Source organism: Aptenodytes patagonicus, chromosome 2 (genome assembly GCF_965638725.1).
Source record: "Aptenodytes patagonicus chromosome 2, bAptPat1.pri.cur, whole genome shotgun sequence".
NCBI lineage: Eukaryota > Metazoa > Chordata > Aves > Sphenisciformes > Spheniscidae > Aptenodytes > Aptenodytes patagonicus.
Window position 1 is genome coordinate 93451894 of NC_134950.1, and position 16030 is coordinate 93467923.

A 16030-nucleotide genomic window follows, 5' to 3' on the forward strand; every position below is an offset into this window, starting at 1 on the left:
AAAACTTGTCAAAAATGGGGTGTCAGGAGCCAGCATGTTATTTCTGCTGATGCATTGTAATGGCTAAGTCATCCAAGGATAGGTCAGAGTTTCACAGGTCATGCACAACTAATACAGTGTTACCTATAATTAATGCTGGCACGTTTACCCAAGTGCCTGCAGTCTTTGGCTAACCATTTTGGGGTTTGGAGTTGGGGAGCGGTAAATATACTGGGTTAGTATAGCTTTTGGGAGAAAAAGTGGTGCAGGTATTTGGAAAATCATCGAACAGCTGGCCTTAAAAGCTTTTGAGTTTTAATAGTAGAGCAGATGGCTTAGAATAAAATTACTTGTGTGTCTTATCAATATTACTGTCAAGAAATGTAGAGTTCTAAAAAGGAGGTAGCTTATGGAAGCAACTTTGAGAGAGAGAAGCTGCCCAGCCACCTGACTTTTGAGGATTTAATGAACTCATGGGAAGGTATTGAAATGAAAGGAGTTGTGGTTAGCAGACAGTTGCAAGACTTATTTATGTGTATTCTAAGACACCTAAAGGCATTTTGTAAATAGTCCCATATTTTTGTTTGTTTTAAAAAAAGTTTCTAATGTTGCAAAGACATGCAGTTAGACTTAAAATTTGGAAATAACTAATAGTATCTAGATGGCTGGGGTAATAGGAGACATCTAAACTTTTAACTTGTTATTGCTTTTCAACATCTTTTAAAAATTGTATGGATTTTTTTTAATTCATGCTGTGGTGTTTATATTCTGGTTATTGTGTTTATGAATACTTAAAATTTCATACTTGGCTTTGTCCAACTGAGAGCTTCAGTGTGGTGGTCTTCATGATAAGATTGGTGAATGTTGGAAAAACTCATGCTTCAGGGCTTCGAACTGATATAAATTTCTGTTTCATTAAAAGCAGCTTCCTTGGGGATTCCAGTCAATTCATCTGATTGATTAACCATTCTCTTTTCTTTGGTAACATGATATGTTTCCAGTTATTGATAATGTACGTACTCCAGCAGAATTAGAAAAACAGCAGCCTGTGTAACTGTTGTGTTATGCACGCAAAAAAATGACCTCTTGCAATCCTAGACCAATGTACACTTATGTGAGAACATCTTAATGGTTATGGTGTTGACCTGCTGAATAATAGATGGCAATGGGACATCACTATTAAAAAAGGGTGGAGGAGGCAGGGGAAAGAGAGGAGAGGGAGACTTAAACTTATTTTGGAGCAGTTTAAGAATACTGAGGTATGATAAAAATATCATGCTAGACCTTAGGTTAAAGGTTAGGTGTAAGTGTCTTGAAATCTGACATCTACAACAGGTTAGAGTGTGCTTTTCAAATGACTTTTTTGTCTCAACAATGATTCAAAAGGCAGTTCACATTGAGTAACATTGAAAGGTGACAGATTGAGAACAAATACAAAAATACATTTTTTTCCAAGCTCAAGTAGATTTTTGAACTTACTGCCATCAGACTTTCTTGTAATCTGGAGTGCGGCACTGAGCTAGCAATTGTGACAGTGCTGTTCAGCCTAATTCTGGTTAATGTCAACAAGAGCTGATAGTCTCATGCCTCTGAATTTATGCCAGTTTCCAAATGCGAAAAAATAGATTGCAGAAGACTCTGATGGGCTGAAAATTATATGGTCTTTGCAAGAGTTCTTTTCACTTCCCTCTTAAGCATCCGGTATTATTGGATTTAGATAGAGGACTAAGGCATAGGCCAGATCCAACAGTAAGTCTGAACAGTTTCCTACGTTAGTCAAAAAGTTCAGTTTTGATGAGAGGTCCAGTTTGTTGTGCCCGCATTTGTGGATCCTCACATGGAGACTTGCGGAGAATGTATGTGAGAGTAGTGCAGGTACCTTCTCTTGCTTTAACATGCCAATGGGTATTTGAGAATAAACCAATAGTTTTCTTCATAGAAACTATTGATGTAGAAAGTAGCGGAGTTTGGCATGATTGTCATTTCAAGGTCACTTGAATTTTGTGCTTCAGTGGGAAAAAAATCTTAATGTGGTCAGATTAAAAAAACAAAGTTCTTTATTTCTGTTGATGTCTAAAGTCAGAATTTCTTCTCAGCACTAGCTTTGCACCTCCCTGTCCCCAGGTTAGATGAATTTCTATGTTTTTATACTGAAGTTTTTGATGATTTGAGTGGATGCAGAAAAAGTGTGACTGGCAGTTCTTATTGAATGTGAAGTATGTTTGGAATGCTGCCTGAGGATTTCCAGAGCAATGGAAAGCTTTTGTACTGTGCGTTCCTATACAGAATGGGAGAATATCAGTGTGAGTGTTCATTGGCACTTCTCAGAATCCTTTTAGGCAAGCTAAACTATGAGTGCATGCTGGAATTTCTTTTGTTTTTTCTTACCTTTCTCTTTATAGACTGCTATAAATTTTGATGAAGTATCATAGGATATAAACAACTAGCATCGTGGTCAGCTACTAACTTCGAAGCTGTTTTATCTTTGAACCATGCTTCAGAGCACTTGGTTACAAAAGCAAATGATAGTCAGATGACTAGGATTTCTTAGTTTTTTGCAAAAACACCCTTCCATTTTCCAGCAGCAGTAATGTCACAGCTGTTAACAGAGATTAAGATAGATTGTAATGAAAAATATGGAAATGTATATTGTGTCTAGCAACTTTGCTCTTCTAGTTTGAAGCAAATTCACTTTGTGAAGGTGTTGACACTGTTCCTTTAGATGCACAGCATTTGTGTACAGTTATCCTTCATGTCCTGTATCTCTGCTAGATCTTCTCAAACTTCTCTGACAGCTTCTCCCATTGGTTTCAATAGCAGTAGCTCCACATCTGCTAGACCGTTTTGATACCACTTTTCTGCTCATGTAAGTGGTATGGTTTGGAAGTTCCTCCTTCATACAGTATTCCAGATCTTTTACAAGGCTTTGGTTGGCGCCTACATATTAAATTTGTGTCCCCTTCCCTATCATCTTTGCATAAGAAAGTACAGTACAAATTGAGATGCTTGAAATTTAGAAATAAAACTGTGGCTCAAATGTCTCATCCCTGTTCCCAGACCACAAATGTTTTCCCATATATACATATGGCCATAATTCAAGCTTGAGCATAGTGGGTGAAGAAACCTTTTTTTTTTTTTCCCAAAGGTGATTGATATGATGCCCTTCGATTGCTATGCTTGGCAAATGCCCTTTCCTGAAGGGATGCAGCTTACACTGCTAGAACTAGCTTTAGTCTTAAAATCTGCCATTTATTTTTTCTTTATGGCTACAAAAGCTCAACATTCTCAAAATTTGAAATAGCTTTTACAAAAATCATAAAGAAGGGGTTTGAACGTTTGTGTTACATTTATGTTTTTCAGGAGATTATTTGTTTCTAGTTATTTCCAAAATAAAGTTGTTTATAACTTTCTGGGGACTTGATTCCAGTTATATTAAGCTAATCAATGAATACAAAAATATAAAGTATTGCTGGTTCTTTGTAGTAACCTCCTGGCTTTGTTTACGATTTGGGATTCTCCTTTTTTTTTTTGTTTCAGATCTTGTGAAGTATATCTCTGTTTTTGCTTGTAGCCTTTGAAATTCAGATGGGTCCTACTGGAAAAAAGCCACGTGGGAAGAGGATATTGATTATGCTTTTGTGAGAACGGGGTGTCTTGGTAACAGCTCTCAATCCTGAGTTACAGACATTGTGACAATGTGCAGGCCCTTGTCATGATCAGTGTTTCACCAGATTTTTGTTTTGTATGAATATATAGCAGAACAGGGCTACCTCAAAACAGTTCATTATATCTCAGCTTAAATGGTAGTCTAAATAAGGTAGGAAATTGGGAAGAAGACAACTTCTGTTGTTCTAATGACTAGTTCTTTGTTAGGTGTTCTGTTGTTGTCAGCTCAAGTCTTTTGTTTGTTACTTTATGAAAGTAAGCAAAAATATATAGTCTTGTTGGCTACCTTTCCAGATGCTGTGAGGTGAAATGACAGCTTGTGGGTGAGACAGTGGTTTTACTACCTGATTTGGGAAAGGTGCTCCTATTAGTAAGGACAGGATGGAAAGGTGCGGATAAATAGGTAATCAAAGCTGCTGGTATCGGCAGATGGGAGAGACTGAATGTTGCCTTTTCAAAAGAAGTACAGAAAACAGTTGAAAGAGTAAGAGTTTTGTATGTAACGCTGAAGGAAAGGTGAGCAGAGTTCCCTGCAGACCTGCCAGAAAACAGTAATGCCTGGATGAAACCTGAGAGGTTTCATAGTGCTCTGATGTTGGCTTTACTGATAGAGAAGCCACGTGAACTTTCTTCACTTGTGACTGCTTTAAACCCCCCTCCATTTTACCGACACTGGTATTTCTGAAAAGTTTTCAGTGAGATGCACTTCATAGCTTAAGAGCTTCTTAGTTTAAGACTTCTGCAACTGTTACAATTGTCAAATGAGTGAAACCAGGTCTGCTGGAAGCTGTTACTGATGGATGAGTGGATAGTTTAAGCTTTGGCTGATATGTGTGTTGGAGTGATTTGGGCTGTAATGGTAGATAGTTCAGAAGACGGGTTAGTCCCCATAAGGGTATAACTACACAAAGAAATAACAAGATAAGGTAGCATGAGATAAACATGACATTGATGGGCAAAGAAGGACAGACAAATATCAAGTTATCACTGAGTAGCAAGTGTATCATATGTCCACGTTATATTTTACCTTGTAGTAACTTATTTGTGTGTTCTTGTTCTCTTAGGATGTTTACAGATATGCTATGGGCAATTTAGCTGCTTTAGTTCTGACTTTCTGTTCTGTTCCTGTGCTAGAGTTACTGTTACTTTCCTATGTTGGGGAAGGCAGAAGCGAACCTCTGTATATATGCACTGTAGCTAGTTCAGTTATGTGTGAATCTAACCGTGCCTTGGTTGAAAGCTTCAGCAAAGCGAGCAGGCTTTGTGCTGAAGCAGTGCACGTTTTCTTCTGACAGTTTTGGTGTTAGGGAAAGGAGAGATTTTGGAGGGGGGCGGGGGGAGAAGAAGGGGAACAGCAATCAGATTAGCTAGAGCTTTGCATTTCACAACCAACCATTGGAAGCTTCTTTAAGCTTCCCTGTACATAATTTCAATTCCGTATAAGTTATATTGAGTTTCCTGTAGCTTTTCTTCCTCTGAGAATTCTTTTTCTTGACTGAAGATGTGACTCTCATTCTGTTCAGTTGAGAGAGCACTTGCTGGAAATTTTATACGAGATTCATTACCTGATATAAAAAGATTTGCCTAGTATTTGCAAGCAAGTCATGATCAAGTAGGTATTGATGTCAGCTGTGTTGGAAGCTGATCTGTGTGTAGTCCATCATTTCTGTTAATTTGAAACTTGTAAATACTGGACTTCTATGTTCTATAAACTCAGAATTAATGAATATATGGTAAAAGAATCTTTTTCAGGAAGTTCTCATACTTTCAAACTAAACTAAGATTTGTTACAAATTCTGAGTTAGGTAATTTATGTATATGGAACTATTTAAAATATAGCATCAGAAGTCTCTTTCCTATCGGTATATAAAGATAAGTCATAAAACCTCATGCTGTTGTGTGTTCAAAGTTATAACTCTTTATCTTCATTGTATTACTTGTATTTGGTTTTCTAGTGTGTTGTAAAGATGCAGACTTTAGAAACTGAGTTGGAATTCTCCTCTAGCATAGGCTAAAACTTTGAGTGATTCAGTAAAGGTTGTAGGCCTTGCATTTTTATTTATGATGCACGTGTCTGAGACATGGTACAAAGTATATTGAGTTTGCTGGATGAAAAGTTAAAAAAAAATTTGTAAAGTTTTTTTTTTTTAAGACAGACCAAGCTGAAAAAGCTCTTGAGAAATACTGAACTCTTTCCCCCGGCACACCATAGGGGAGAGGCAATTTACTTCCTCCCTTCCTGCAATACAACGCTGCATGATGGTGATGCAACTGATTACTTTGCTGTTGAATTGAAGGAAATACTGTTACGTAAAAACTCACAGAATAAGATTTTTTTTATTTATGTAACAAGTACTTTTTCATCTTGGTTTGATGTTGGAGGGGGGAGAGAGAGCTATCAGATGTTTTGTCATTTGACAAAACTGTTGGAGTAAGAGAAATCATGGCAAAAATAATCACGGAATCACAGCATGGTTGAGGTGGGAAGGGACCTCTGGAGGTCATCTGGTCCAATCTCCCTGCTCAAGCAGGGCCACCTACAGTCAGTTGCCCAGGACCATGTCCAGATGGCTTTTGAGTATCTCCAAGGATGGAAACTCCACAACCTCTCTGGGCAATCTGTGCCAGTACTCGGTCACCCTCACAGTAGAAGTAGTATCTCCTGATGTTCAGAGGGAACCTTCTGTGTTTCAGTTTGTGCCCACTGCCTCACCATTGAGAAGAGCCTGGCTCCATCCTCTTTGTACCCTCCCTTCAGATATTTATACACATTCATGAGATCCCCCCTGAGCTGCCGCCTTCTCCAGGCTGAACAGCCCCAGCTCTCAGACTCTCCTCACAGGAGAGATGGTTTGGTTTCTAGTCGCTAGGGGTTTTTTGTTTTTTGTTTTTTACTATTTTTTTATTCTTTATAAAATTCATGTGGACACATGTTGTTAAAACTTAACTGGAAAATTTACTACTGTCCTGAGATAAATGTAGAAATCGGGGAAAGGGGAAGATACTAGAATTGAAATATGAAGAAAACTGAGAGAATACAATGCTTGAGAATTAAGATGGGTGTTATCTATATGCTTCAAGTAGTCCCTCAGCAAAGACAGCCATTTAAGGACTAGACTGATGAAACTTTGCTTGATGTCAGGGAGTATAACGGAAAGCTGGGTTACTGTGGAGAATGGAAAAATCCTTGTAATGCAAGTTAATTGATACACTCCGGACAGTGCTGCAACATTGAGCATATGGAGTTAATTTGGTGCTGTTGATGCTTTCTGATTTCTGCTGAAGCCAGCTGGGGTCTTCAGCTGGAAGAAGTACCTTGAAGAGTACCTCTGTGCCATGCTTCTCCCTTAGCATTTTTGTTTTGGGAAGCTCTGGTAGCTCAAGCACAATGCAGCACATATGTAGGGAGCTAGGCTGGGTTTGATGCTTTCCCCAAGGTCACATGCCTCTGGACCTCAGTGTTTACTGCACCAACATTCAAATGGCTTTGTGCAAGGCTGGCTTAATTCTTTCGGACTCAACTAATTTGGATGCTGCCTGAGACTGTCTATGCAGTAAGCCCCCCACAAAAGCAGTATGTTATTGGTATGGCTCCCCATGAGATCAGCTCAGGTACATCTGTATCTTAACACACTCACTGAATTGGGTTATTTCTGTGCTAGGGTGCAAGATCTATCTATTTTCTACTTGTAATTTCATCTTTCTCGTGAGCTTCTGCTGTGTGCCTGTCATGGGAGCGAGGGTTATATATTTTTACTGCAATGTATCTGCAAAGTATTTGTTTTACATATCTGGTGATTGGTTAATTTTTTTCTGCTGTTCTTGGCTAGTAAGCATAGGTTAGTTTTCTCCAAGTAGCTTTAGGGTTTTTACCCTCATATACTTTCTATGAATTTTCATAGCTTGTTAGTAATATGAAGTAGGTAAATGTATTGATCATTTGTTTTCAATCTGGTTTGGATTGCCCATTATGGACTAGTATTATCTGATCATCTTGAATGCCCGTTCTAGGTAATTTGTGAGTGGATTGCTCTGACAGCTTGAAAGTTAATTTTATTCTAGTAGCTTTACTTAACTTAGTTTCCTTTTCATTTGATGATGGTCTGAGGACTTCTTTTCAGAACATACCAACTTTCAAAATTCAGCAGGTGTCATTGAGTAAGAACATCTGGGAGAGAACAAAAGATGCACTTGCAGTTGCAAAATAAGGTTGATAGGTTAGGTGCTTGCAATTTGGTGCCTGATGCAATGAATTACTTTAAGGCTCTTAGTTCCATCTCAGAGTTACCGTAGCGATGTGGAATGTGTTGATCTGGTAAAATTTACTCTGCAAGTTCAAATTGGTTTAAAAAATTGATACATAAGTCTGTTTCTACCGTAAAGGTTTTATGCTAGATCTGGTATCTGCTGCCATGGATCAAGTTTGCTTTGCTGGCTGATCCAGCATTGGTAAGCCTGGAACAAGTTGAAACATATCAGAAGTTTTAAATGCAGCAGCCATTTAAGACTTCTCAAAGTAATATTGCTCCAGAGTTGTCTTGTGAAATTTGGTAAGGCTTAAAGAAATTTGCAGTATCATTTATGGGGAATTAAACAGTTTAATTCATTTATTCATATGTATTGCACAACATCTCTATTTCAGCTGCTACTTAATGCAGCCACAAATACAAACTCTGAATTGATGATCAATTTTTAAAGTGTTAATGATGTCTGATTCTTTGATTTAATGTGGAAAGGACTCCATTAAAGCTCTTCAGGTTTTTACATTATTCCACATCTTTTGTGAGTGCTATCCCTCTTGCCAGTTGGTTTATTCACATACGTAGTGAATTCACATGTGCAGTTCAGTACTAATATGGGGCTTAAGCATGTGGAAGTAAATACAAGAGGAAGAATACAAATTCTTTCTCCCAAACAGTCTCTGTCCCCAGTTTCCTTGGCTTCTGCTGTTTTGTGCCTGTGATATCGTGCAGGACAGCTGAAAATGCAAGTTATTCAAGGTCATGCTTTTCCAGGCCAGTGTATCTCTAGAAGAGAGCAGGCCATCTGTTGCATGGCCACAAGGGCTAGTTTACTCTAGGTCTTGAATATTTAAGGTAGGTAAAATACCTAGTTTGTTGACTTCTTTACCACCAACAGAAACCGATCTAAAATATGTATTTATACGCTTGCATTTCCTTAGGACTGAACTTCAGCAGTTCTTTTATTGTACCTGTAGCACAGAGAAAAAAGGAAAAAAGTGGCAGACCTGAGTAGTTTCTAAGGAAACTTCTCAATCGGGATCTGTTATCAGAGTACTTGCTGGTTTGCCTGTATCTCTTTGAACTTCAAAATTAGGTTGCATGTCCTAAATGTAAAGATAAGCTGTACCCTATAAAATACGTTATACTGTTGTCCTTTCCAGACGTATATGAAGCTTTTTTCCAACCTTTGATTTGCAGATCCCTTAAAGTTTCAGCTTTGATCTCCTTATGACGTAATTTTCTTTTGAATGGAAAATTTTCCATTAGAGGTTCCTCCATGCAAGAAGGGTTGTATGTGTATGTTGGGAGGAGGGAGAGCTTAACTCATAACAATAGCACAACTCATCAGGAAAAACTTCTGTATATTTTTCTAAAGTTACATGGAACTACATCCTTCATTATCATAAAGCTTGTCTTAGTAATAGTCCATGGGTTGTAGGTTGAAAAACGTTGCAGTAGGGGGCTTTTTAGCTTCTCACTTTTCATAGATCTGAAAGAGTATCTCAGAATTAGAAATTTTTGCTTGAATTCTCTCACATACAGCTGTAATTACATAGTTTTCTGACATTTATAATCCGCAACTACTTTCATTGTATGGTAGTTCATAACATTTGGAGTCTAATTTACTGCCATATATTAAGATGTAGCATGACTGTTGGTTGAATTATCATGGGTTTTCTTTAATTCATAAGAAAATTAAACCCTAGCAACTCCCTATTTTAATAATTTTGTTCTACAAAACAAATTTTCAATGACCAGTTCAAGAATGAAGTACAACTTATTTCTGCTGCTGCAGAGAATTGCATCCTGGAGTCCTATTGTTTTTTCTTCTTTTCTAGAAATAGCCATCAAGATGATGATGCTAAGGAATAATTTTTGATGGCCTCAGTCATTCACTTATGTAACTTTCAACGTCTGATTTTATTCAGGAGAAGCTAGAAGGCATTAACCCGAGATGGTTTGTAAGTAGAGTTCTACCTGAGAGTGAACTGAGAGGCCTTGTTAAGGTTTCTCCCTAGTGAAATCCTATGTAGTGAAAATTTAATTTAGTGAAGAGAGTGTATTATTATCAAACGAAATTACTTCTGGTGGATCAAGTTACTTGTGTGATACTTCTAACACCAATGTTAAAACATTTTAACTTTCTCTAAAGTAAAAAAGAAAAAAAAAAGAAGAAAAAAAAAAAAGTGCTTCTGCAAGCAGAGCTTCTGGAGCTCTGCTTGGATAAATGTTCAGAATTCTCTATATAAATCTTTTGTTGTATCCAGTAGCCCAAACAATGTTCATAACAGTTTTTTTCAAGCCTGTGGTGTATGCTGCGTGTTCTGTTTAGTAAGGCTACAGTACATGACAAGTAGAACTATATTAAACAATCAGGTATAATGTCTTCAAATAGTGTTTTTTGTTCTCTTTTTTTAATGCAAAGTAGTGGGGTTTTTATTTCTTCTCTGAAGAGTGGTGTGTGAGGATGGATTCCTGAAGAGTCTAGATGATGGTTCTGTAATAGCATGATAGGTACAAGTTATTATCCAGACTGATGGACTTTGGACTTTTACTATCTCCAAAAAAGGTTGTATCTTCCTATGATATGTGAGCTGTCTGCCTACAGCTGTTTCTTCCTACATATAACCAGAAAAATTCATGTAAAGCCTGACTTAAACTGGGAAAGATTTTTTTTTTGTCCTAGTGTATGGAATATCCAGCAGAAAGCTGCTCTGATCTTGGTTGGGAAGGATTCACTTTGCACTGCATCTTGTTCCATATGGACGCTAATCAAAACCAAATTTCCAGTAGCCAGTTATTTCTCTGATCAGTTTAAGATGTGGTTAGCCAGCTATTTCACTCATCAGTTTAAAATACGGCAACAGTCTTGTTTCAGGGTTGTTGCAAGTATTTTTCAGTACAAGTGAACACTTAGAGATGCAAAGTGAATTTGTCTTGTGCAAGCATAGCATTATTACTACTTCTTGAATTTCAAGGAAAAAGATGGAGTTCTTGGTCTTCGTATGTTCCGTTTGGTTAATTGTTAGTACATGATGATATGATTTTCTGTGATCTTAGAGAAAATATGACAACTTATTGGCTGCTTTACCAACTAGTAATTTTAAAAATAAATTTAGAAGTTTGCAAAGTAATATAAAATAGCTTCTGAAATATTTTTTTAATTTTTTTTCTTGAGCCTTTCTATCAAGAACTAGTATCCCTTGGTTTGTCTGGTTTTAGCTGATTTACAATGTTATGCTCGTGTAAAGATTATTTAATAATGTATTTTTGTAGAAGACTGCAACTTATTTCTGCTTAATTCATGTACTGTGAAACTATGGCTAATATGATCCCTCTTGGTGTCCCTTTAGGTAAGCTGGTAAAAATAATCTGTTTTTACCATCAGAGTGCATGAAACTTAACCTCTTTCACATTACATATGTCAGTGGAAGGGGATGTATCACTTTGTTTTGAGATTTTTTTTTTTTTACATTTTCCTCCTTATATAGTTAAACTCAGCTTTCAGTGAAAGAGCTGAATATGCTTAGGGAACAGAAGCTGTCAGCAGAAATCTGCATGTCATACAGGTGACAGTTCTGGGAATAAGAAAGGAATTAAAATTCCTTTCCTCTGGAATGAAGCAGTATTTTAAAAGATTGTATAAGTTAAAAAGCAAAACGTGGTGGTGAACGTGATTTTTAACTTCACAAATGAAATTAAAAACACTGCATTTTTCAACAAATAGATTAAAAAACATCGTAGCTTTGAGTATCAAATAGAAATCTTAGCTTTCTGATTTTGTTAATCCTTTTCCAGTGGTAGAGGTAAGAGACAAGAACTATGCACAGGCTCTCTTTTACTGTCCCAGTCTATCTCCTGGCATTTCACTAGTATAAGCTATGAAAAGCTTAAGCCTATTTCACTTGTTTTCTATGCACCTGTGGCACTCTCTTGTTCCATATTGCAGTGATATGCTTTCTGGAGTTGTTTATACTTGCTTGTCAAAACTGTTCTTGTTATGTTGCTTTACCATTTCTGAAACATTGAACTGACAGCAGTTATTTTTTTCACTGTTCACTAGGAAAGCTTTTAGCAAAAAGGAATTGCTGATTAGAGAGAAAAGTGTTTTAATTCAGAATACCAGAGAAAGAAATACAAAATCGATGCACAGAAGACTGTTGGTAAGAATGTGCATATCATGACAGCAAAATGGCTTCCCACTGCTGTGTCACATTGGTTTTTTTTCTAGAAAAGAAACAGAATTCAGCCAAAGCGTACTTCTCCTTTTCAGCAGTTTCCCCCTGCAAGATTCTACTTTGATTATTTTTTGCCAAATAATTTAAACCTAAGATTTTTATTTTGTATTAAAAAATAAAGTGAAGAAATATAAGTTGTTTTCCTAAAAACTTTGGTTTTTTTTCTTTTTTCTTTTTCCCTTTCAGTTCAGAAAGTAGTTCTCTTTTCTGAATGCTTTAGTTGAAATACTTCCACTCAGTGTACTGGAGTACAACCATTTGTACTTCAGAAAAATGGTGATGTTTCACATTGCTCAGGTGAGCTACATGGCTGAGCACAGCCCTTCCTTTGCCGATTCCTCTCCTTCAAAGAGCCCTGCTCGTTTTCCTGGTGAATGAAGCTGTTGCATTGCCAGCAGGGAGGTACCGTTTTCACCCTCTGATCCTGTGCTAAGCAGGTACATCCTTTATGGAAGCGTAAAATTTGAGGTTATAAGATGTTATTCTGTAATTTTCTGGATGATGGCATTAGTTGTAGGAGATGAACCTCTGCAGATGACTGCCTACGAAGAGAGTGCTAAGGAGTGAGGCAACAGATACAGTTACCCCCACGGTGACATTTTAGGTAGGTGAAGCAATGGGGCAGGCTTGCCACTTGTTCAGCTTTGGGCAGTCTTCAGCACAGGCCTGCCAGGCAGTGTGTGAGTGCCATGACTCTGCTGTTGATGATATATCTGGGGGCTTGCCAGCCCTCACCTTCCTGGGTGATATTTTCAGTTAACTGTCTCATTTAGCTTTCTCTTCTCACCTTGTTATCCCATGGCTGATACCTTAGTAGGCTCTGTCAGAAATCCCTCTTTGCTGTTTAAACCCACTGTCTAAGTTCCTGTGCGGTGCTTGGCTCTGTTCCTTGAGAAGCTTCAGTATGTTGTGCAATAATGGCTCCAAAATTCATTTCGCCTAGTCCCAGTGGGGCAAGATCCAGGTCACTAGTGCTGCCGTGTCATTTGATAGAAGCAGCAGGTCCCTTTGCTGCCTGCTCTCCCCTCAGCCTTGGCTCTGCAGCCACTGTGCCTCAGGGCAGAGACTGCAGTGTAGCCAAGGCAGGCAAGGGCCACGTGGCACTACAGGCTTTGCAGTATGACTGGAAGGGGGTGAAGCTGCCATTTGGACCTCACCCAGCCTGGCTGTGGTGGAAGCCTGTCTTTCCAGGTGGGTGGCAGAAACAAGTAGCTGCACCAGCACTGAAGGCAGAGGGAGCAGCTCCTGCATCGCTTCCTTTCCTGCTGCTTGAAACACCTGCTTCAGTGGGAGCTGTGGCAGTGCAACAGTGTCTGTGACTGGGCTTTCCCTGTAGCTGGGACTTGGTGGGGTATAACCTAAGCACTGGTGATTCATTGATGCCTGTGGAGCCAGTCAGGCCAGGAGATGTCTCAGCTGAACTGCTTCAGCACTGGTGGCCTCGTACCGTAACAGCAGGAACCACTTCTGTAGCCACACCACATATTTTAAAGGCAGTATCCTATAGCAACGTAGTGGTAGAAGTCTTGTTACATTATTCAAGCTAACCATGTAGTTTGAGTTGTGTTATGGAAGCTGTAATTCCCAACTTGATTGAGTTCTGCAATATGTATCATCTAGTGGGACGCCCAATTGAGAAGATACTGTTCAGCCTCTGTATGTATACAGTTGTCTCTGTTACTGTTTCATTTCCTTCAGCATTTGTTTGGATAGCTGTACACAGTTCTCTGTGTAGATTCAGGTTCCACCAATGCAATGCATATAAGCCTTATCTTCAGATTGAACACTGTGGACATAATGACTTCTAGCACCCAAATTGGCTTGGTTTAGTAATGACAGCATGCTTGGGGGATGATGATGACTGGGGCAGGTACTTTTGTAATGGGAAGGAGGATCAGCATTACTAGGAGAGGGAAATAATGGTAGCAGGAAACAGGCCATGAGGCTGGTGTTCCTCAGCACGTCTTTGTTTAGTTTGATCAATCTGAATCCAGGTATTTGTGTCTCTTTATAATGCCAACCTGTATGTAAAGGGTGTGTCAGACGTTTGCTGTTACCATGAACACTGTAATGATAAGGAAAAATCTAAATGGTGAATGTACAAGTTTCAACCCTACAGGTTGCTGCTGTGCATGTAGATGTGGTGCTTCAGGCAGTTTCTGAATGTTAAAATCATAAAACCCCTTGGTTTTATTTAGTTTCTTTAAGGACTCTTAAGGTTGTAAAACTGATTGATATTCACTGGTTGGGAATTGTGAATTGCTGGATTTGCAGCTGCTGGTATGATCTTAAATGGCTTCCGTTGTGTACATCCTGATATAGACTTTGATTACCCCATGCTTTTTTCTAGAAAACTGGGGTTTTTTTCCAAGAAGTTTCTTGCTGCTTTGGCAAATAAGTTTGTGTTTTATGGCTAGATTTGTTTTATCAGTTGTGGGGGGAGAGCCTTTGCCTCTAAAGCATGCCACTAATCATATTAAAAAGGTTTTGTTGCTTACAGCTTTGGATGCTTCAATAAGTATGATGTGGTTGACTTAATCTGCAAATTTGAGCATTGTTTCTGTGATGTTACTTGCTTCATAAGAGAGAAAGAAAATTGATCTGTGAACATGCCAAGACTGCAGGAAGAGAGAGAGTTGTATTTCTGCTTTTGCCATAGCGATGCTATATGTGAGACTGGGTCACTTTTCTTAAACTTCAGCTTTTCATTAAGATCTCTATTTGAATGTTGTCTGTTTCTTTAACTAGAATCTTGAATTTGATTTCCGAAAATGATTTTGCAGCTCCCAATGAAATAAATTGGAGCAGTACTTACTGAACAAGGTGTTGGGTGTTTTGAAAAGTCAGCTCTGAAGACTTTCATGCTGTGCATGCAAAATTCATGTTTACTTTTGAACTTAACCACCCTAAATGTGGTTCCCTGTATATAAAATCTGGTTTATTTTCACAATGGTCCATTTTGCAAAGACACCGTAAAAATAAGAGTTTGTACTGTGCTGCTAAGTGCTATAGAACAGCCTAGAGAAAATTATTAAATCAGATTAATGTCTGGAAAAAATGCAGTAGATAAGACCAGAACCTACAAATGAACAGTGAATTTTAAAACTAAATACTGAATAGAGACTCGTTGAGGAGCAACAGTCTTGTTTCATTGCCTGGATGACAAAGCATAGTCATGGGAAAAAAATTGTGGTTAAATATAACCTGTATACTATCATATACTTTATTCCATAAAACAGACAAGTTAGGGTTACCAGGCACTTTAGTTTTGGTACTGTGTAACTCAGCTAGAGTTGGCAAATTTAGTATTCTCTCTAGCTTTTCAGGTGAGTGTCGATGCTTTAATCAGTCTCAATCCAGTTCTTATTTCAGTCTAGTGCTGGCCTGTATGTAGAGAGGGTGTCATAAGACTTTAGGGGACAACTTAGGCTCAAAGGTACAAGAAAGAAACTCATTAATAGATTTCTTTTTTTTTTTACATATGTAGAATTGGGGGTGATTTAAATACTTAATGTGATGCTAGTCATGACAGAATTTGACTGACAAGTGATGAAATTGCTTCTATTTCCACTGACAGTTATGAGTTTTTTTGACAGCCCTATGGAATTTGTTCTTTGTTAATGTGACAACAGCTCTAATGTAATTAAAATTATTTCTGAAGTGCTACATAGAAATTAATTTCAAAAGGAGGGGAAAGATACTAAGTTCCTTAATATAATTTCTGCATGTTCAATTGTGTTAGGAATGTGTTCTATTTATTTTGGGTTCTGTCACTGAGTAATTTCTTTGCGCATTTTTCTAATAAAAAGGTAAATGTTTGCTTCAACAGACTTGAAATTATCAAAATTGCATTTTGTTTGATATCCCCCTCCCCCCCCCCCCAAAATGAAAAATGTCAGGGTC

At 38.0% G+C, this 16030-nt stretch overlaps 1 protein-coding gene across 3 annotated transcripts in view; it reads left to right on the plus strand.

Moving 5' to 3' along the window:
* RELCH (RAB11 binding and LisH domain, coiled-coil and HEAT repeat containing) overlaps positions 1–16030 on the plus strand; it is an 88044-nt gene that overhangs the window by 1152 nt on the left and 70862 nt on the right. The gene's annotated exons all lie outside the window — the stretch shown is intronic.